This window comes from Procambarus clarkii, chromosome 28, assembly GCF_040958095.1.
Source record: "Procambarus clarkii isolate CNS0578487 chromosome 28, FALCON_Pclarkii_2.0, whole genome shotgun sequence".
Classification (NCBI taxonomy): Eukaryota; Metazoa; Arthropoda; class Malacostraca; order Decapoda; family Cambaridae; genus Procambarus; species Procambarus clarkii.
Genome location: NC_091177.1, coordinates 34161623 through 34182162, shown reverse-complemented (window position 1 = coordinate 34182162; position 20540 = coordinate 34161623). Strand labels below are relative to the sequence as shown.

General features: G+C 40.0%; 1 long non-coding RNA gene across 2 annotated transcripts in view; it reads right to left on the bottom strand.

Annotated features, from left to right (window-relative positions):
- Nucleotides 1-20160, bottom strand: part of LOC138369537 (uncharacterized) — a 43848-nt gene extending 23688 nt beyond the window's left edge. The window contains exon 1 of one of the 2 annotated variants that reach the window (XR_011229884.1): nt 19663-20160. This is a non-coding gene — a long non-coding RNA (uncharacterized lncRNA). Of the gene's footprint in view, nt 1-10063; nt 12331-19662 lie in introns of those variants that run through there. The other variant, XR_011229885.1, reaches the window with a different exon arrangement.
- Between the last annotated feature and the right edge of the window lie 380 nt (nt 20161-20540).

Sequence of the window (20540 nt, the reverse complement as noted above, 5' to 3'; positions counted from 1 at the left end):
CAAAAGGAAAACAGAGAAATGAAAATGAGAAACCCATGGTTTAATCAGAGATATAGGCTAGCTAAGCAGCAAAGTAAAAGGGCATGGAGAAACTATAGGAATAACAGGACACTGGAGAGCAGAGAAAGATACCAGAATGCCAGGAATGAATATGTCAGGATGAGAAGAGAGGCAACAAGACAATACGAAAATGACATCGCAAGCAAGGCAAAGACTCAGCCTAAATTGTTGCATAGCCACATCAGGAGAAAAACAACAGTAAAGGAACAGGTTATGAAATTAAGGATAGGGGCGGAAGGATTCACAACAAATGACAAGGAAGTGTGTGTGGAATTGAATAAGAAATTCCAGGAGGTCTTCACCTTAGAGCAAGGAGAAATTCCTGAGGTAAGTGAAGGAATAGCAAACCAGGAACCACTGGAAGAGTTTGAGATTACCAGCGGGGAAGTAAGGAAGTGTTTACTAGAGTTGGATGTGACAAAGGCTATAGGCCCAGATGGAATCTCCCCTTGGGTTTTAAAGGAAGGAGCAAGAGAACTGTGCCTACCACTCTCCATAGTGTATAACAAATCACTGGCAACAGGGGAACTGCCAGATATTTGGAAAGCAGCTAACGTAGTCCCGATATACAAGAAAGGGGATAGACAGGAGGCACTGAACTACAGGCCAGTGTCCCTAACCTGCATACCATGCAAGATGATGGAGAAGATTGTGCGAAAAAAACTAGTGGAACATCTGGACTGAAGGAACTTTGTAACACAGCATCAACATGGGTTCAGGGATGGGAGGTCCTGCCTCACAGGGTTACTTGAATTCTACGACCAGGCAACAAAAATAAGGCAAGAAAGAGAAGGGTGGGCAGACTGCATATTTCTGGATTGTCAGAAAGCCTTTGATACAGTGCCACACAAGAGGCTAGTGCGAAAGTTGGAGATGCAGGCTGGAGTGAAAGGGAAGGTACTCCGGTGGATAGAGGAGTACCTAAGCAACAGGAGACAACGAGTGTGTGTGAGGGGTGAGGTCTCAGATTGGCGACACGTTACAAGTGGAGTCCCGCAGGGGTCAGTCCTTGGACCTATAGTGTCTCTGGTATATGTAAATGATCTCCCAGAGGGTATAGATTCGTTCCTTTCAATGTTTGGCGACGATGTGAAAATTATGAGGAGGATTGAAACAGAGGATGATAGTAGGAGGCTACAAGATGACCTAGATAGACTGAGTGAATGGTCCAACAAATGGCTGTTGAAGTTCAACCCGAGTAAATGCAAAGTAATGAAACTAGGCAGTGGAGACAGAAGGCCAGACACAGGATACAGGATAGGAGATGAAGTACTTAATGAAACAGACAGAGAGAAAGATCTAGGAGTTGATATCACACCAAACCTGTCTCCTGAAGCCCACATAAAGAGAATAACGTCTGCAGCATATGCGAGGCTAGCTAACATCAGAACGGCGTTCAGGAACCTGTGTAAGGAATAATTCAGAATCTTGTACACCACATATGTAAGACCAATCCTGGAGTATGCGGCCCCAGCATGGAGCCCGTACCATGTCAAGCACAAGACGAAGCTGGAAAAGTCCAAAGGTATGCTATTAGACTAGTCCCAGAACTAAGAGGCATGAGTTATGAGGAAAGTCTGCGGGAAAATCACCTTACGACACTGGAAGACAGAAGAGTAAGGGGGGACATGACCACAACCTACAAAATCCTCAGGGGAATCGACCGGGTAAACAAGGATGAACTATTCAACACTGGAGGGACGCGAAAAAGGGGACACAGGTGGAAGTTGAGTACCCAAATGAGCCACAGAGACATTAGAAAGAACTTTTTCAGTGTCAGAGTAGTTAGTAAATGGAATGCACTAGGAAGTGATGTGGTGGAGGCTGACTCCATACACAGTTTCAAAAGTAGATATGATAGAGCCCAGTAGGCTCAGGAATCTGTACACCTGTTGATTGACAGTTGAGAGGCGGGACCAAAGAGCCAGAGCTCAACCCCCGCAAGCACAATTAGGTGAGTACACACACACACACACACACACACACACACACACACACACACACACACACACACACACACACACACACACACACACAGTAAACAGGTTTATCCTGGCCCGACAGGAAAAAAAACGAGAAGCAAAAGAAGAATCCGTGGTTAAATAGGGCATGTATGAAAGCAAAGGAACTGAACAAAAGGGCATGGAGGAACTTCCGAAATAACAGACCACCAGAAAACAGAGACAGATGCCAGGAACCAGGAACGAGTATGTTAGTGTCAGAAGAGAAGCTGAGAAAAAGTATGAAAATGATATAGCCAATAAAGTCAAGACCGAACCAAAGCTACTACACATTCACATCAGGAGGAAAAAAACAGTGAAGGAACAGGTGAGGAAACTTAGAACGGGTGAGGACAGGTACACAGAGAATGACAAAGAGGTGTGTGAAGAACTCAACAAGAGGTTCCAGGAGGTCTTCACAAAAGAACAAGGAAAGGTCACAGTGCTAGGAGAGGTGGCAGGAAACCAGGCAGCCTATATATATATATATATATATATATATATATATATATACATATATATATATATATATATATATATATATATATATATATATATATATATATATATATATATATATATATATATATATATATTTGAAGGCATAGAAGACGTTAGGCTCTTTTAAAGCGTTCTGTTTTGTGTCTGGAGAGTTTCTCATGAGTAGGCTGGCCGTTTTTCTGGTTTTATAGTAAATCGTCAGTTGTATCCTCTGATTTTTTGTCTGTAGGGATAACGTTTCTATTAACAATATCTTTCAGGACCCTTTCCTCCGTTTTATGAGCTGTGGAAAAGAAGTTCCTGTAAAATAGTCTAATAGGGGGTATAGGTGTTGTGTTAGTTGTCTCTTCAGAGGTTGCATGGCTTTTCACTTTCCTTCTTATGATGTCTTCGACGAAACCATTGGAGAAGCCGTTATTGACTAGGACCTGCCTTACCCTACAGAGTTCTTCGTCGACTTGCTTCCATTCTGATCTGTGGCTGAGAGCACGGTCGACATATGCGTTAACAACACTCCTCTTGTACCTGTCTGGGAAGTCGCTGTTGGCATTTAGGCACATTTCTATGTTTGTTTCCTTAGTGTAGACTGCAGTGTGGAAACCTCCGCCCTTTTCCATGACTGTTACATCTAGAAAGGGCAGCTTCCCATCAGAAAAAGAAAAACGGCCAGCCTACTCATGAGAAACTCTCCAGACACAAAGCAGAACGCTTTAAAAGAGATCAACGTCGTCTGTGCCTTCAAATGCCCACTTGGGGACTGTAAGCTCCAAAAAACCCAGTATATAGGCAAGGCAACAACATCTCTTTCTAGGCGTTTAACGATGCATAAACAACAGGGCTCCATTAAGGAACATATAATCTCTTCCCACAACCAAACCATCGCCAGAGAAATCCTAGTAAACAACACAGAAATCATCGATAGATACAGCGATAGCAGACGGCTTGACGTTTGCGAGGCACTACACATTAAGAAGTCAACACCAGCAATCAACAGCCAATTAATGCACAACTATATTCTACCCACCTCAAGACTCCGCTCCAATATAGAAGCATCAAGAAATATGGACCAATAGGCTTTCTACAATCACTTCCATTTCAATACCCATTGTTTCGTGTTCTGTCTTGTGTTGATGAAATTAATGCCCTATTAATGCCACCTCTTGTTCTGTCTTGTGTTGATGAAATTAATACCCTATTAATGCCACCTCACCCCATCCACCTCACTCAAATGTAGATATAAACAAAATCGGAGATGTGTAAGTTCTATTCAGTTGTGTATTTGTAAACTAAAGTCTTTGAAAATGTAATAAGTTTTACGAAACGCGCTCGTGTCGCGTCAGACTAGAAATAAAAATTAATTTTGGAGAATTGATTTTTGAATTACCTCAAACAGTGAAAAGAAATGTACGAAAGATTGAGAAAATTTCGTGTTAGAATTATTAATCTTACTTTTTCGGTCATATTTAATAATATATGTCTACAGGAAAGACTGCTACCAAAATATACTAATATATATATGTATATATATATATATATATATATATATATATATATATATATATATATATATATATATATATATATATATTCCAGCGCCTCAGTGTGGCGATACAGAGGGGAAATGCGCACTGCATCCAGGGTTCCTGCCCGCCATCTGAGGAGCTGGAGGAACTCGACAACCTATGACAACCATCTTTGTAACCCATATGTAACTCCTTTTTTGTAACAAAGTTCAAATAAAGTAAATATATATGTGTACATACAAAAGAATGGGGGTGGTAGGAGAGGATAATATTAGTGTTCAGTGAGAGACCACAAGGTCTCCTCTGAATACTTTTTATTTTCTTCTCCGAGGCTATGGGTCCCCACATTGGCACCAGAGTTGGTACCCTCACAAACTTTTTATATATATATATATATATATATATATATATATATATATATATATATATATATATATATATATATATATATATATATATATATATATATATATATATATATATATATATATATATATATATATATATATATATATATATATATATATATATTGCAGTGTGGAGGTTTCCACACTGCAGTCTACACTAAGGAAACGAACATAGGAATGTGCCTAAATGCCAACAGCGACTGCCCAGACAGGTACAAGAGGAGTGTTGTTAACGCTTATGTCGACCGTGCTCTCAGCCACAGCTCAGAATGGAAGCAAGTCGACGAAGAACTCTGTAGGGTAAGGCAGGTCCTAGTCAACAACGGCTTCTCCAATGGTTTCGTCGAAGACATCATAAGAAGGAAAGTGAAACGCCATGCAACCTCTGAAGAGACAACCAACACAGCACCTGTACCCCCTATTAGACTATTTTACAGGAACTTCTTTTCCACAGCACATAAAACGGAGGAAAGGGTCCTGAAAGATATTGTTAATAGAAACGTTATCCCTACAGACAAAAATCCGAGGATACAACTGACGATTTACTATAAAACCAGAAAAACGGCCAGCCTACTCATGAGAAACTCTCCAGACACAAAGCAGAACGCTTTAAAAGAGACCAACGTCGTCTATGCCTTCAAATGCCTTCTTGGGGACTGTAAGCTCCAAAAAAAAACAGTATATAGGCAAGACAACAACATCTCTTTCTAGGCGTTTAACGATGCATAAGCAACAGGGCTCCATTAAGGAACATATAATCTCTTCCCACAACCAAACCAACGCCAGAGAAATCCTACTAAACAACACAGAAATCATCGATAGATACAGCGATAGCAGGCGGCTTGACGTCTGCGAGGCTCTACACATCAAGAAGTCAACACCAGCAATCAACAGCCAATTAATGCACAACTATATTCTACCCACCTCAAGACTCCGCTCCAATATAGAAGCATCAAGAAATATGGACCAATAGGCTTTCTACAAAACACTTCCATTCAATACCCATTGTTTCGTGTTCTGTCTTGTGTTTAGGAATTTAATACCCTATTAATACCACCTCACCCCATCCACCTCACTCAAATGTAGATATAAACAAATCGAAGATGTGTAAGTTCTATTCAGTTGTGTATGTGTAAGCTAAAGTCTTTGAAAATGTAATAAGTTTTACGAAACGCGCTCAAGTGTCACGTCAGACTAGAAATAAAAATGAATTTTGGAGAATTGATTTTTGAATTACCACCAACAGTGAAAAGAAACGTACGAAAGATCGAGAAAATTCGTGTTAGAATTATTAATCTTACTTTTTCGGTCATATTTAATAATATATGTCTACAGGAAGACTGCTACTAAAATATATATATATATATATATATATATATATATATATATATATATATATATATATATATATATATATATATATATATATATATATACATATAGATAATATATATATATATATATATATATATATATATATATATATATATATATATATATATATATATATATATATATATATATATATATATATATATTTGTTGTATGTATACTTTAAGAGTTCAAAGACTGGCCAATTGCGTGACATCGCTGCCTTGGAGAATAAACGGCGTGTTAAATACATCAAATTATATGAGCTCGAAGAGGTATTTAACACAGTCATCAGACGTGGACACTACATCGTTATTACAGAAAATGGAATTGGCAATGCGATGATGGGCCGAGATTTCTCACAGAAAGGTATTTTTATTTTGTAAATGCATTTTTAAGTGTGTTACATGTGTTTTACCTGTTTTTTGCTTTGAGAGTCTTTCTGTTCTAGCAACTCGATTTGACTCCAGGCTCTCTTGGTTCCTGCCTGGTCCATGAGGCTATCCATAGATTTGCAAAGCCATCACAAGTCTTGTTATTCCAAGAACGTCTGGTAATTACAGCAGGATCCTTAAGCGTTTTCCATTAAATGCTTCAACTTTCAATCTATCAATATGTATATTTTTTAATTTCTGGATATAAAGTAATGAGTAGTCGTGTACATTTTATGTTCTAAGTCGTGGAAATTTAAGGTTCATACTATTCTCTTATTATGTTTTGCGAAATCCATAATTTCAGTTGGGTTACTTATGATTTGCAACCTTGTCTCTGATTCTGATGTTCTGAAAATTCATTTTGTTGATTTGGAATTTAACCTTGAGCCATTGTTCAGGTGAATAATATGAACAATCTTTCCCCTATCAATACGAGAGTGTATTTAATGAGTGTTTAAATGACGTCACAGTAGTTAAGTTGCTTGGAAGACTGATAGAATGTATTACGAATACCTGAATATTAGTATTACTGATATTCCCTCGCTCTCACAAGGGAAAGGTTAGCTTGCAAGAGTGTTTCGATTCAAGAAATCAGTAGTACCCTGAGGAATTTCTCTGTTGGTTTTGTTTCGTGTTTATAGGCTTCCATAACCGATCTTTTCGATCTGAATCAATCTGAACTGGCTGCTGCTTCGTTCAGTTTATTTCTTCTTTTAATATTAGGTCGTCTAACTTGCCCCTTGCAACCTTAACTCATATTAAAGAATAATTTCTTCTGCACGGATAATATAAGACTGTCGCCCTGCAATATTATGGATATTTTAGTGCTTGCCAATGCAAGATTGCTCATACATGATTGAAGTCTTTGGGCTTTCTACCAAGGCAAATTTATTGCTGATTTCATGGTTTACTAAACTAACGGTGAAAACAAGCTCTTGATTGTATTCATGTTTACATCATGAAGGAAGATGAGATATAACGATCTGAAGAACATGCTTACATAGATTGGTCTCATTTGCTTCCACTTCCTTACTCTATTTTACGAGCTTTTGCTCATTGATGAGGTTTAATGTTTTTTTTTTACTATTTTCGTATACAACGTTTACATTTTGGTTTATCCTAGTGATCAAGCGATTGCGAACGACAAGGTATTCCTACTCTAAAACCATAGTGTAGATGGTTCTTTTTTCCTATAATATTGACAATGTTTGCTAAGAAAATGTTTTAGTATATCCTATCTTTTAATTTTTAGCTAAACACCATATTTCTCCAGGCTGTTTCTCTATAAATAATAAATACATGTGCTAATAATATATAACACTTCTTAATAAAAAAATATTTTTTTTAAACACCAAATTGTTTATTTCCTTTTCAAAGTCTGCTGAGTTTATAGATATTTAACTTCTTTATCGACTAAGATCAGGAGGACAGTCACTGTTTTTTCTTTTTCACCGGATTAATCGCATTTCGAGACTCGAATTTCTAAAAATTATTTGTAGTCAAGATTTGTAATTCAGAAGGATCTTCTTCCAATATTTATCTGCCTTTAACATTTTTTAAGTAGTCATCTGAATTTATTTACATTCATTCGAACGTTTCAGTTATTTTTATATATGTTCATTATACTATGAGTTTTAGAACTTCCTCCAAGCTCTGTTAATCTTCTGTGATGGTTTGATTTCAGTTGTCAGAACATTTATAGTCATTTCATTGTTCTTTTTTTGCCTTTCTGAATTCTTTCTTTTTGTCTAGTCATCTGAATTCTTAAATTTATTTAGACATTATGCTAATCTCATTTATAGGGATATATTAAACGATTATTTTACATCTGCATTTTTTTATACATGATTTTAGTTATCGTTTAAGGGATAAAACTTTTTTCATTCATATCATGGAGGATAATTCATTTATGTTCCGATGCAGTTAGAATCCTAGTTGTTCAGGTATTATGGATTAAATTCCCTCTCCCTGGATACAAACTTTCTTGAGGATGTGATTAGAGCAAATAAAATTTAGGATTTTGATGTTCTTGTCTTGTTAGCTATCTGGTATGTGTCTGCATATCTAAGCTTCTTTCTGATATTTTTTTTAATTTAAAAATATTGTTTATACTCTTTCTTCAGAAATTTTCAATGTTAAAGTAATTGCTGACATTATTAAATCCAGTCTATTTGATGTGGAAATTATATTTATATTATCCTCCAAATAGTAGGATAAACTTGGAATAATGCCTACCGTTACTGAAAAGACTTATATTGGAAAATTTACTCTTAGATGGAAGAAACAATTGGAAATGGCTAGTGATCATTATAAACAAAAATTCCATTGAGAAGTATGCGACAAGATGAGAAATATTTATACAAAGGCTTCTTTTACTTGGAGAGCAATATTATAAGTTTGCATATTCATATAAACCCTTCTTTATTAATAACGTTTATACCATATGGTCACTACATGAATGACTATATAGAATCTATTTAAATATAGGAATTTGGCCTCTTGCAGGTCAGTGCGACTTTTACCTGGCGCGCGAGGAGATCCTGCCCGTGATGTTCCCCATAGCCTGTTCCCGGGGTCACCCTCTGGTGCCCGTCTTCAGTAAGAGGTATGATTATATAATTATATGTGCGGTATGCTTATCTAGTTTGTTATTACTTTTTAATAATGTTCGAATATCTATGAACACGTGAAACAAAACTAAATATCATCTCATGAAGTGTTCATATATAATAGTAGAAATGTTGTTATCACTTCCGAATTCTCCCAGCCTATTCTTACTCAATGTTTGATTGTCATTCATCCCCATTATCTGCCTATTTTTTTACCTATGTGTGATTACTTTACCTTACCCTTAAACAAGTTTACCTCTTTCACAAGTCTATTTAAGATAAATATGCACAATGTCAGGGTTCACCCCCTTCCTACCTGTGGTTGGGGTCGTCCCACGGGTCTTAGCCCCTCAGTACCAGGCGCCACTGCTCGCCCTTGGGCTCCCCCAGTCAAATAAGGGCTGGCCTTATACACCCCTAGCGAGTGGGGAGGTTCAAGCCTCCTATGACTCACTCACCTGAACCTGCCCTTCCTGACACTGGAACGCTCTCTTGGATATCTGGTCTACTCAGGTCGCCAGCTGGATGTTTATACTCGTGTCCCAGCAACACATCAGTGGTCTTAATGGGTTTCTTAATCAAGGATGCAATATCATGTGCAGTACAAGGTGTCACTAATGGTCTCATAAATATATATATATGTAGCCCTAGAGAATGGAGGCTCACTTAAACTCATCAGTTAGTTTAAAATTTTACTGAAGCAAAAGAATATATACACATATAATTCTATAAAGTAATGTCAAAAGGGGGATATCATCCGCTGGTGGCAACACTCCTCGCGGCACGGCTTCTGGCAACACGGTCAGCTGACTGTGTCCACCCGTTAGGCGGCGAGCACAAACCTCGTGCCTCTGGCACCACGATCAGCTGATACCTCTAACTATCAGAACGTCGTCACTTTCCCACGCCTCTAGCGATGCAATCAGCTGGGTGCTTCAGAGTTCGTTGCTGGCTCTTTGCACACCAGCTACCACCTCCAGGATCACTAACATCCCCGCCTTAATGCTCACACACACCAACTCATGCCTAAATGAGCTCTTGGCTCCTAGTCTAATATTCTGTCACTTAAGACAATAACATGAGTAGAAATGTTCACAACATATAAAATACTCTAGCTCGACTAGATCAAAAGGGGTAAAGGAAGGAACAATTATCTACCTTATTTCACTCCAACCACGAAGCTGACTCGTCCTCTGTTGAGGGATGTTTAGGTTCCTAGTCCTGGCTTCTGGTCTCCTGATGAACAGTTCCCACACACACAGGTTCCTCTGTCGTCCTCGTGGTAACGCGTCTTCACCGTACTGACACTCAATAGGTACTGCTTTTCTCTTCCTATTCTCCAGGGTACTGGAGACAGGTACCTCCGTCGTCGTCCTCCACTCTCACTGGCACTGTCGACACCTCACAGTCCAGCACAGCTTCCTCTCGCCTCACTGCCAGTAGACTTGGCCCGGCTGTAGCTTTTCGCTTGATGTGGAATACTGGTTCTCTGGGCGTCCCAGACATCACCAGCCCAATGTTCCCTCTGCTGCAGACTCTTGATAGAGCTCTTGGTTCTCTAATCCGGCCCGTCCTTGCTTCTGGGCACTCCACGGAAGTTGGATGGCTTGTCAGACTGTCTGCAGAATCGAAGCGAAGCTTAAATCTACTGGTAATGGTTCTCTAGATCCGGAGCTCAACCAAGCGCGTCTTCCCTCTATGACGACTTGTGACGTACTCTTCCCGCCCAGGCGCCAGCCGCCCCGGGAACCCTCCGCCTCATGACATCACACCACCCGAGGGCTCTCGTCATTGGTCACTTCCGGCACATGACCTCACCTGGCCAATCAGGTGCCGGGAAGCGTCACGACGTCTTGGCGGAAAACAGGATGGCTTGGCACCGTCTTGTGCCCCCAAAAGGCATAACCCCCTGCATTATCAAACGTAGCTGGCTTTTTACAGCCAGATTAATCACGTTCCACGCTTTCCCACACATGAAAATGTTCCTTGAACATCAGAGAATACTTAGGCTACAGAGATACGACTCTTCTAAGCTGGGAAAGAAGAAATTTGCCAGAAATTTGGCCAGAAGTTGTTCCAGAGATAAATGAAACGTTGTAGAAGGCATACCAATAAATAATCATTAGAGTTTCTTTACCATGTATTTCGGTATCATGATTGATCTTCTTTATCTCAAGTAAGTAAGTAATTAGCAAAAGGAAGGCCTCGTCTGAGCCGTTACCCATCGCCGGTTACGGTGGTAGGAGGACGGCCACGAGGACACACAACGTAGAGAAGAGAACGTAGTTTGGTTCCAATAACAGACGACCAACAAGCCTGCCAACGGGTAAGAATGGAGGAATGGATAACCGGGTAAAAGTCGGAATAAGGAATACCTTTACGAGAGATGGGACACGAGCGGACAGCTTCCCTGGCGGCAGCATCTGCACGCTCATTTAAAGAGATACAAATATGGCTGGGAACCCAACAAAACTCAACCGACTTAAATTTACTGTTAACAAGAATCAGCCAATACTGGATCTCGACAATCAGTGGACGACAATTGAAATTACCCACCAGGAGCACAGGCTCCGGGAAGGAGTCCAGTAGGTGTTTCAGATCAGGAAGAGAAAGTGGGACACTTGGGGGAAGATAAATGGAACAAACGGTGTACCATTTCCCCACAAAGATACGAGCAGCAGAACAATGTAGAGGCGAAGGAAAAAGTAAGGGGACAAAGGGAACATCAGAGCGAATCAAAAGAGCAGAAGAGTTAGGAGCCCCATGAAAAGCTGGGGGGTGGGGGGAGAGAAAGGAATAGCCAAGAAAGTGACCAGGACGAGCACCAAGCATCGGTTCCTGGAGACAGACACAAAAGGGCAAAAAACGCGAAATCAGAAGTTGGAGTTCAAGGAAATTGGCGTAATAACCGCGAACGTTCCATTGAAGAATAGACATCGACGAGAAGAGAAAGGACAACAACAACAGAGAACAAGGAAGAAACAAAGGTGAAAGAACAACAGAGCAAGTTAAAGAAGATCAGGGTCGGGTTCAGGGTCAGTAAAGCCAGGGTTAGGGGCTTGGGTAAACTGAGTAAAGATGGAGGGAAAGAAGCGGGAGAACAGACCAGAGGTGGACGGGCGGGGTCCGGAGGAGGAAGAGGAGACAACCGAGAGGAGCAGTCAAGGACAGCAGCAGGAAGAGGGGGAGTAGAAGGAGGGGAGAGCACCTCAGCAAGGGCAGCAATCGAGAGGGAAGCGGGGGCAAAAGAAACCTCCATAGCAGGAACAGGGGGCGCAACCACCGAAATGGGAGGGGAAGGAGCGATAGAGTCAGAAGTAGGGGCCGAGGAAGAAAGCAAAGTCATCTTACCCGCCAGGAAGGAGGAAGGAGAGGAGCCAGGCTTACGCTTCTGACTCAAAGAGACAGGTGTCCCAGCACACTTCGTACTGGGCAACGGATTCCAGCATCTCAACAGGAGAAGCTGAACGAGAGCTCACACGACGGCCGTTAGGAGAGCGATGGACATCAACGCGCACTGGCAGGTGGCGGGAGAGTCAATAGACGGAGAAGAAGGATGGGAAGGAGGATCGGAGGGAGACGAGGAAAAAGACACAGGAGACATGACAGACCGGGTAGAAAGAAGGGAAACCCCAGACAGCGGACCAGGAGGGGGACCCTTCGGGACAGAACTCAAAGGAACAGAGGAGGGGGTCAGTGCAGTGGGCGTATCAGGGTCCAAGGCCCGGAAACGGTTGTGAGACTGAGGAAGGTGGGAAGGACGAGGAGAGGAAGAACGCAACACACGAGCATAAGAGATGTTAGCATGAGGTGGGACCCGGCAAAACTAGCGCCTCGCCTCAGGAAAAGATAAACGCTCCCGTTGCTTTAAGTTGAAGACGGCTGCCTCAAGCTTGTAATGGATACACGCACGGAGAGGACAAGACGAACAGGAAATAGAGTAGACACCAGCAGCATTAGAAGCAGGAGGAGCAGTGTGAACTAGATTGCTACGAAGTGTGTTAGTTTGTCGAAAGGCGAGCTTTATGTCAAGAGGACGAAAGGTATTAGTAAAGGTTTTTAGTTAAGATATGAAAGGAAGGCAGAGCACAGTCCTACTAGTGTTGGAAGCAGGTTTAGGATGAAAGAAATTTCGTTTAGCTTGAGAAGAGGCACAGTTGATAAAATACAAAGGGTAACCAAGGCGAGAGAATGATTTATAGATAAAGGTAATTTCAGAATGAAGAAACTGATGCGTAGAGCGCGGAGGAAGAGAGAGACGAGGACACTTTTCTTAACAGAAGGAGGATGGTAGGAAAAGAAATGAATGTACATGTAACTATGCATGGGTTTGCGGTAGACAGAGAAAGAGAACCCGGGCATAGAGTTGTAAACGTGAACGTCAAGAAAAGAAAGGAGGGAATTAGATTCCCATTCAACTTTGAAATGGATAGAAGGAGCCAGATTGTTAAGAGAGGAGAGGAAAGGCTGGAAAAGACTAGGGTCATGAGACCATAAAGCAAAAATATCATCAACATAGCGAAGCCAGAGAGAGGGACGAGTATCAATAGAAGGAAGAACAGTTTCGAAGTATTCCATGTAGAAATTAGCAAGAACAGGGGCGAGAAGGGAACCCATAGCGACACCGAAAGTTTGAGTGTAATATTTACCGTTGAAAGAGAAAGAGTTAGAGTTAACACAAAGTCTAATGAGTTCGAGGAAAACGCCAGTGGGAAACGGGAGAGGAAGAACGCCCTCAGTCGCCTTCTGTCTAAGGAAAGAGAGAACGTCATCGAGGGGAACATTAGTGAACAGAGAGTCGACATCAAGACTAAGCATCTTACAGTAGGGCGGCAGGCGCAGTCTTTCTACAAAGTCCTGAGAATGACGAAGGTGGGCAGGGGAAAAGTGCCAAGGTAAGGTGTTAGAGTTTTAGCGAGCCAGGAGACAAGAGGATAGCCGACAGAGCCCCGCGAAGAAATGATAGGACGAAGAGGAACACCAGGTTTATGAGTCTTAAGTAGACCATAGAGATAAGGAAGAGAAGGGTAGATTACACGGAAACATTTACATCGAAGTCAGGAGGACAATGACTAGAGAGCTGTCTTAGTTTGCGGGTAAAGGAAGTTATTAGTCGATCGCTGGAAGCGACGAGTAAGGTGGAGATTTTTAGAAAACAAGCTGTCAGGAACGGGGGTTAAGGGCCCTTCTAAAGGCAGACAGGTCCAAAAGAGTACAGAAGATAGAATTGACAAACTTGTCAAAGGAATTAATGAGGTCGTTAGTTGACCTCATTAGTTAACCTATATTGATCTCATTCTATTCACCTATGTTCATGAGATAATACTTCACTCTCATATCAACAATTTTATCATGCTGCACATGAATAGCAATGTTAATTAATGGACCCACTCTAACAAGGTCTACGCTACGAGTTATCTTTTCACCTGGTTCCACTGTTAAACTCATATTAGTCCCATACTTCCATTGTAACCATTTTTTACTTGGTGAAATTTTACAATACAGGTTCCATTTTTCATTACTCCTTGTTTCTGAAGTTGAACCACTTAGATGAAACTGACTGAATGCAAAGTGGTTTAGGGACTTCTCCTGGGAATGAGGTTGATCTGGGCCTGTCCTGGCAAGGACCTTTGTTTCCCATCACTCTGGACCCTCTGTGGAATATACAGCCTCGACCAATTTGTACTAAATGTAGAAGAAACTGGGTTAAACCACACAGACACATCAGAAACCTCTTCACTCGTAGAACCCTCAGAAACACAACAGAACTTCTCAGAAGACCTATGATATCCAACCCAACAGACAAAAACCACAAGGACAAGTGCAAGGATTACCTGATTGAACTGACTCAGATGACCATCAGTGAACACATAAGTCAATTGCTTCATAACTCTGCCATAATGACCAATGAAAGAAAACAGGATTATTCCTATGCACAATATGCAAATCAAAACTCCAAGAACAAGCTCACACCCTCTAATGGTGAACTTTAGTACAAACCACACCTTCATAACCAGCCTGGTCTCCCAGGAAAATAACAGAACCATGCTGAAACCTTGACAACCCTTACTATGGACCTCGCTTCCTTCTGGTGACATCGAACAATCCAACAGTAGTGTTAAGGGTCTTATCACCTTGAAGATGCACATCAGATTACCTGGGTTTCACTACAACTGGTTATTGATTCTTCATAACTGATTCTGGTAACAAAATTGGATCAACCTTCCCAACATGATTTATAGCCACATCATTACCCAAAATAATAACATCCACACCTGGGATGGGCAACTGTTTACTAACACTAACAGTGCACAAGCCTGGGGTAATGGTGGACCCCCGGAGTGAAATCTGTCAGAGGTACAGTTTGACATCCTGCAACACTCTGAAGAACTACAAACTCCCCATTATCTCCCTTTGCAACATTAGAGAGTACGCCAGCTGAAATTAATGTTTGGGAAGCACCAGTATCATGAATTCAGGAAGTAGAACTACTGGCTTCCATTTATTATTAGTACATAAAACCTCACCTGAAAACATATAGTGATAATACTTGTCTATCCATTTGGGATCTACTTTGACATGTGTATTATTTATTTATTTATTTATTTATTTATTTATTTATTTATTTATTTATTTATATATATATATACAAGAAGGTACATTGGGTTTGTGAGAATACATTGGATAGTACAGTATTTACATTCTTGTAAAGCCACTAGTACGCGCAGCGTTTCGGGCAGGTCCTTAATCTAGCAGATAATTTTAAGTAGGTAATTTCAATCAGAATTGATAAATGATAAAGATACATTACAAGAGAAGAATGAGATGAGAGAGATAAGTAAGTATATTAAATCACATTGTTATATTAAAGCTCTGATTGATTACATTGACAGCTTCATTAGTAATTTAAACAAGATTAATAGACACCATACAGCAGATTGACAGCACATATAAGACAGCAATGATCACAATGGTAAAGATGTTCAGAATGGGTACATAAAGATTGGGAGACTGGGTGGCAAAAGATACAGATAAACAAGATTTATAAACACCATACAACAGATTGGCAGCACATATAAGAAAACAGCAATGACCACAATGGTAAAGATGTTCAAATTGGGAACATAAAGGTTGGGAGATTGGGTAGCAATTGATACAGTGCAATTTTAAGGCAAAAAGTGAAAAACTATGAAGATGAAATTAGGTACTTTTTAGTATTGATTTTGAATGATGTAAAAGTTGGACAGCTTTTCAATTCAGTAGGGAGTGAGTTCCATAAACTGGGTCCCTTTATTTGCATAGAGTGTTTACACAGATTAAGTTTAACTCTGGGGATATCAAAGAGATATTTATTTCTGGTGTGGTGATAATGGGTCCTATTACATCTGTCCAGGAAGAGTTTCAGACAAGGATTTGCATTTAAGAACAGGGTTTTGTAAATGTAGTTGACACAAGAGAATTTGTGGAGTGAGATTATGTTTAGCATGTTTAGGGAGTTAAACAAGGGGGCTGTGTGTTGTCTGAAAGCAGAATTTGATATTATTCTGATAGCAGATTTTTGCTGGGTGATGATGGACTTGAGGTGGTTTGCAGTGGTTAAACTCCATGCACAGATACCATAGTTGAGATAGGGATAGATTAGTGCATAATATAGAGAGATGAGAGCAGAGTTAGGAACATAATATCTGATTTTGGAGAGTATACCAACTGTTTTAGAGACTTTCTTAGTTATGTGTTGTATGTGGGTACTGAAGTTGAGTCTCTTGTCTAGGCATATGCCAAGAAACTTTCCATCATTTTTGTTGCTAATGTTTACATTGTCAATCTGAAGCTGAATTGCATTTGTAGATTTGCTTCCAAATAGGATGTAGTAGGTCTTTTCTATGTTAAGTGTTAGTTTGTTGGTTGACATCCATAAGTGGACTTTTTTTAGTTCATTATTAACAACATCATTTAGTGTATGTGGGTTGGGGTTGGAGTAAATGAGGGTAGTATCATCAGCAAACAAAATAGGTTAAATAGATTATTAAATCTTTTCTGCACACCTCTATAAAAATGAGATCTGTAGGTCTTAACTCTGGGTGTTTCTGAAAGCAGGAAGTTATGACATGACCTCTTCTCTTGCAATAACTAAAAAATCTACTGTCAGTGATTGATCCTGTCACACTCACTGAAGACTTATTAATTACATTACTGGGGTGTTGCATCCCCGGTTGTGTATTCTCAATTTTAGGTTTAACAAGAGAAGAATTAATGTAAGTAGCAGGTGGATTATAACTGGGTTTGGTCTGGTGAACACTTTTATGAGCATTAAGATTTACTCTACTATTAAAATTATTGGACTGGGCTTTAAATTGTACCCTGGTAAGTAACTCATGAACATCAGCGAGCTTTGAGAGCACATATATATTTGTAATGGTTTTCTGTTCAGCCATATTTGTTGATAGTCTATTTGGGAGACAAGATAATACTTCTTCAGTAATTAGAAGGTTTTTAATAGTCTCAAACTCTGTAATTGAAAGTGATTTTAGCCATCTCTCACAATAGTTTACTTTTAATCTAGTAAAATCAGCAATAGTTTGATCATGTGCCCTCTTTAAGGTACGAAATTTCTGTCTATGTGCCTCCATATGTTGTTGAACCTCTAATTGACTCTGCTTAGCTTCCTCTAACTTCAACTGAGCTGCAGTTCTGGCATTCTGTGCCTCAAGTTCTATTTGTTGTTGTTTCTGTTGAACTTCAATGTCTCTCTGTTCAGCCTCTGCCTCTAATTCTCTGTTGCTTTTGAACCTCTAACCCTTTCTGTTGCTTTTGACCCTCTAATTCTCTCTGTTGCTTTTGAGCCTCTAACTCTCTCTGTTGCTTTTGAGCCTCTAGGCTAGCTAGTTTAAGCTGAGATTCTAACTCAAGACGTTTTAATGCTACTTGATCACCTGACCCTTCAGTTAATTCGCCAAGAATGTCTTCTTCCAATTTACCATCTTCCACTAATTGGGTAACTACCACTTTCCCTAGCTGGGTTTTAACCATTCTGTTATTAGCTGTTAAATTTAATTTACCTTCCATATAAATGAAGGCTGACTTTGTCAGGCTTTTCTTTCTTCTTCTTCTTCTTCTTGATAGTAGGTGCAGTTTGCATGAAGGGTTTGTCCTCCCGATGACTGCACCAGTACAGATGTTGGTAGAGGCGTTTATGTTGAGGATGATAAGAGTTTCAAAAGTGCTTGTTGCGTTGTGTTGTAGACAGAGGAGCGGCGACTAAAACAGAGGTGTATGTTAGAGGGAGACTTGCGGCACCGTAGGGGGGTGTGTTGTGTTTATGGCGTCAGCCGACCCTTGCTACTGTGACGAGGCAGTTGTTTTCTGTGTTTAGCTGTTGGTGGCGCCAGGTATAAATGTGGCGCGGGTCAGATGTGACCCAATTTGTTGGTCGACTGGAGATATTTAGCCAGTGCTTTGACTATTTGGTATTTTTCTTGTAACGAGTGGTCATCGCCTCCTAATATATGCTCGAAGGTAAAGGGTATTTTAAGTGAAATTAGTACTTGTTTGAGATTTACTCTGGCACTATAATGTCGGAAGCAGTGAAGGAGATAGTGTTCGATTGTTTCAGGCACCTGGCAGTGGATGCAGAGTTCGTTGATGTCTGTTCTGTACTTAGAGCTGTGTGCTGCCACTTTGGTGTGTCCCAGCCTTAATCTGGTCATCGCTATATCAATTTCTCTGCTTTTATATCTGACATGTTTCCAAGTTTCCCATTTCTTTTTAATGGACCCATAGTACAAAGGTGAGCATGACGTTTTCCATTTCGTCGCAAAATCTTGGGTGATGGTATTTTTGAAGGCTCCTTTACGTGCAACATGGGGAATTGGATGACGGGTAATGTGAGGCGTGTTGTGCATTGCTTTGGCTAGTTGATCTACTAGTTCATTATGGAGAATACCACAATGCGCTTGGACCCATTGGATAGAGGTATCATAACCGTTCAATCGATGTTCATGAAGAAGTTGAAGACATGGGTAAACAAACTCCTTGCACATTGTTGAAGAGTACGTAATTGCTTGAATCGCACTCTTGGAGTCACTGCAGATTGTATATGTCCCGATTGGTAATGCTGTGATTATTTAGAGAGCTTGATATAAGGCATATAATTCAGCTGTGAAAACAGATAGTTGGTTTGGTAATCGCCATCCCTGCTTGAGATGGTATTCCAGTATCCATACAGCGCTAGTGACCGAGGGTACGTTGTTCATGATGATGCGAGATCCATCTGTATAAATCGCTGTGGTATTTGGGTAGCAATTTTTCATTGTTAAAAGAAAGAATGAGGGCTATGGCTGAGTTTGGTGCAGACTTTGGAATGTTGTCTTCGAGTTGTATTAGTTGTATAAAGCCAAGGTGGAATAGGGGGAACAGTAAGTTGGGTTTCTGAGTTTTGACGTGGAGAGTTTTGGAGGTCTATATTGAGGTTATTTGTAGCCCGTGTGAGGAAAGGTTGCGAGTGATTGGTTGGGAAGCGGGGGATATGTGGGTTAACTGTTGGGCTTTTAATCTTTTTCAATTTTATTTTTCTTATTAAAACAATTTATTTTTAGCTGTCAGGCTTTTAATCTCTACAAAGTTTGGCTCTGACAGCAACAATTCCAATTGATTTTCCTTAATTAATCACTTTAAATTTATTAACACTTTACTCACAAATTTTAAAATTACAACAATACTGAGCACCTTCTTGGCCCTGCACAAGCAACAACACTTACCTCAATCGTGAAGCGTAGTGGTCAACACAGGCAGAGCAGTAGCACAGAGCAGCACCGACGTGGCATGACAACCTTTAACTTCACACATTACCTAGGAAGGCATTTACAATTAATACAAGTTATAAGTACCATGATTAAATTAATAAGCAGTAATTATAATGTGGGAACACCTCCCTGGACATAGGCCCCCATAATTGTTACCTATATAGTACAGCAAAGCTCGTATATCGGTCAGCACGGGGAAATTATCTATGGGGGACAGTCTCATGCAGGTAATTGATATACCAGAATACAACCATGTAGATACAAACACTAATGGATAAAGAAAAACACATATAAATAAAAGAAAAATATATATAAATTCTTCAGTAAACAGTATTACACAATTATATTCCTAATTGAAGTATTGCTTATATAATTAATGTCTCAGATAAATCTCATTAATCTCAGATAAAAATATCACCAACACTAGAAAAAAGAACCATTACAAGACTTAACTTAAAAGTAGAATATATGTTATCAGTTCAACCGCTCATCAGCTACTGACTGCTCTGGGCTGCATCAAGCGCTGCCTGGCAGTTCCTCCGGTTACCACAAAGCAGATACATTCTCCAGTTATCCACATTACAACTGAAAATAACCATTCCCAAACGTACACAATCATACTAAAATAATATATCATACATGCAGTTAATATAAATAAAATTATAAACATTCTTACTAATATGAACTAAGAGATTTACTATTAAAAGGAGGCGATATCTGGCAACCCAACAGCCGATCAATAATCTTCCTGTCTCTTCACAGGTATCAGACAGGAACATTTCCTGTCCCCCCACAAACAAGCCAAGACCCCAATTATGTTGCCACATCCTATC